Source organism: Heptranchias perlo, chromosome 14, assembly GCF_035084215.1.
Source record: "Heptranchias perlo isolate sHepPer1 chromosome 14, sHepPer1.hap1, whole genome shotgun sequence".
In the NCBI taxonomy this organism is placed as follows: Eukaryota; Metazoa; Chordata; class Chondrichthyes; order Hexanchiformes; family Hexanchidae; genus Heptranchias; species Heptranchias perlo.
The window spans coordinates 6457150-6460764 of NC_090338.1; positions in this window are offsets into that span (position 1 = coordinate 6457150).

Genomic DNA, 3615 nt, shown 5'->3' on the forward strand with positions numbered 1-3615 from the left:
TCATTCTTAGGACCTCAAAACTGGGCAACTCGTCCTAAAACAATTCGGGTTTTTAAATCCCAAGCCTGGCACCGTCTGACTGTAAACTCCTCATTCACCTCATCTAAGGGGAAATTTGATGGCTTTGTGCTCCAGGCGAGGGATCCTCACCCACCTGGGAGCCCGCGTCTGGAATTCAGGCGTGTGCCATACGATTTTCCGACCACTTCCGATCAGAAAATCATGCAGAGCCCTCACGTTCAAATTTGTACGGTGAGCTTCAGGAGGGCGAAACTTCCCGCTGGGAGCTCTAAGTCACAAACTTAACTGGATCAGCCATATAAATACTGTGGCTACGAGAGCAGGTCAGAGGCTGGGTATCCTGCAGCGAGTGACTCACCTCCTGACTCCCCGAAGCCGTTCCACCATCTACAAGGCACAAGTCAGGAGTGTGATGGAATACTATCCACTTGCCTGGATGAGTGCAGCTCCAACAACACTCAAGAAGCTCGACACCATCCAGGACAAAGCAGCCCGCTTGATTGGCACCCCATCCACCACCCTAAACATTCACTCCCTTCACCACCGGCGCACTGTGGCTGCAGTGTGTGCCATCCACAGGATGCACTGCAGCAACTCGCCAAGGCTTCTTCGACAGCACCTCCCAAACCCACGACCTCTACCACCTAGAAGGACAAGAGCAGCAGGCACATGGGAACACCACCACCTGCACGTTCCCCTCCAAGTCACACACCATCCCGACTTGGAAATATATCGCCGTTCCTTCATCGTCGCTGGGTCAAAATCCTGGAACTTCCTTCCTAACAGCACTGTGGGAGAACCTTCACCACACGGACTGCAGCGGTTCAAGAAGGCGGCTCACCACCACCTTCTCAAGGGTAATTAGGGATGGGCAATAAATGCTGGCCTTGCCAGCGACGCCCACATCCCATGAACGAATAAAAAAAACATTCACCCCCTTTACTGAATTCCTAACCTCGACAGGCCTTGCCTTGTCAATGGGGTGGTGAAAGGAGAAATAAATTGGGATATTTTAACCGATTCCTTTAGAATCATACAGCACAGGAGGAGGCCATTCGGCCCATCGTGCCTGTACCGGCTCTTTGAAAGAGCTATCCAATTAGTCTCACTCCCCTGCTCTTTTCTCCCTTTCAAGTATTTATCCAATTGCGTTTTGAAGTTTGCTTCCACCGCCCTTTCAGGCAGCGCATTCCAGATCATAACAGCTCGCTGCATAAAAAAATTCTCATCTCACCTCTGGTTCTTTTGCCAATTACCTTAAATCTGTGTCCTCTGGTTACCGGCCCTCCTGCCAGTGGAAACAGTTTCTCCTTATTTACTCTATCAAAACCCCTCATAATTTTCAACACTTGTATTAAATCTCTGCTTAACCTTCTCTGCTCTAAGGAGAATCAATCCCATTCTCTCCATGTAATTCAAGTCCCTCATCCCTGGTACTATTCTAGTAAATCTCCTCTGCACCCTCTCTAAAAGCCTTGATATCCTTCCTAAAGTGCGGTGCCCAGAATTGGACACAATGCGCCAGCTGAGGTCTAGTTAGTGTTTTATAAAGGTTTAGCATAACTTGTACAATTGCTTTTGTACTCTCTGCCTCTAGTAATAAAGCCCAGGATCCCATATGCTCTTTTAACAGCCTTCTCAACTTGTGCTGACACCTTCAAAAAATTTGTTTTAATTGGATCCCCGAAAAAACAGCACCAAATAAACCAGACTCACAAACGACTTACAAAAGATGAACCTTTATAGGTGTGAATGAACTGACTGGGATTACATCTGTTTCTACAGTGTTGTGACAGTTCACTTGCATTTGCCCTACACAAACCACACGGTGTCAGATCAGACTTACGTTACACGCACTGTGTCCACACACCAGACTGCGGAGTGTTCACAGCCTGCTGCAACTCAGCTGGCCCAACGCGTGGTCAAAGATGATGAATCGTTGAGGGGGCGGCGGGGGAATGAGGGAGGGGAGGGAGAGGAATATAAAACGGACACAGAATTTACAAAGCGCAACTGGGTTCGAACTGCACCGCGTGATATTAGTAACGCTCGCGCTCACGAGCCCCGCACGGAGGCAGCTTTATCCAGGGTGAGTTGCACGGACTAGGCTGGCCCTAGGTTAAATCCTCGGCCTGAGCGGCGTCAGCTCAAAACTCTGCCAGGCACCAGTCAGGCCGGGGGCGGGGGGGCCACAATGAATAGTTATTCATCGCCAATGCTCACATATAAAGAATGGGGACGAGGTACAGGGAGGGGCGGGGAACAGCTGAATCGTCCTGTCATTGAAGGGTCAACACCTTCAGGAGAGGGGGAGAAAGCTGCCAAGGGGAAGGTGGCGCAGATCACAGTGGGGACAGTGTAGCGCACGGCTTGTAGAGACAAAGGCACAGGAAACAGACAGATACCCTTCGCAAGCACAACAACCCAATTTGACCGTTCGACAATTACAGACGGCCCGTGACAGCTGATGCGATTGGTGCAGATCCTCCTGCAAGTTACAAAAAAAAAGGCAATACTGTATTCAGCGGGATTTTCAACGTAATCTTGGATGGATGTAGGGAAAGGGGTGAGGGTCATTGGTCCAAAATTACCTTTAGGATGTAGAAAAGTGAACCATCACACTCAAAACAAATTACAGGTAGCGGGGAGGTAGGGCGAGTGATTCGTTGTAGCAGCAAATGCTGAAAGCTGCCTGGGCAGTACTGCTGTCTCTCAGGGTGGGGTCTCGTTGCGGTCACAGTGTACCAGTGTCTCTCTCTCTCTCTGTCTCCGTGCCCGTTCACCGCAGACCCCCGGTGCTGTGCGCACATTCTGCTGACTCCCGAGAGGCCCCAGGAATCAGACACCGGGCACTTTCACTCCCCAAGAGACTTTGTGCAGAGATGGCGGGATGGATCACAACGAAAACACTCGCCCTGGCGGTAGGCTACCGAACCCCAACATACAACACGAGCACCAACAATTACAGCCCTTATGTTTACCTCTCTGGATTTTGACACCCTCTTTTATAGGCGTGATTAGACTCGTCATCCCTTATGTAGAGAGTCTGGACACAAGTGGGTGAATGCCCTCAGTTAATCCTGAAAAACCCCTCAAAACTGCTCCCACTTTAACAATAAACAAAGTCGACTGTTCCAATACACCAGGCAGAACCGGTCGGTCATTAACCCCCAACTTTTAATTCACGCTTAAAGCTGGCAGCACGATGCACAAATGACAGCGGCTTCTTTATTTATAGATCTCACTCAAACAGCACCTCTCTTTCCCTCCCTCCCCCCACCCCAGCGCGCCCACCCACCCACATTTTCTTTAACCCTCGCTGGGGGGGGGGGGGGTGGGCACAGATCCGGGGACCCCAGCAGTGTCGCCCGGGTGGCCATTCCGGGCTAGCAGAGGGCATCATGGCCGACCCCGTCTGACCAGAGAGAAGGGGCACAGAGAGGGCTGACTTACACCACTCTCTGGTCTCCCCAGATGAGTAAAGCAGGTGTTAGGGAAATAAAACTAAGTTTGCAAATTACTAAAGGTAAAAAAAAAACAAAACTGTCACTGGAAAGAATTTAAAAGACGCTTCTAAAAAGCAGCCTCTCAGCT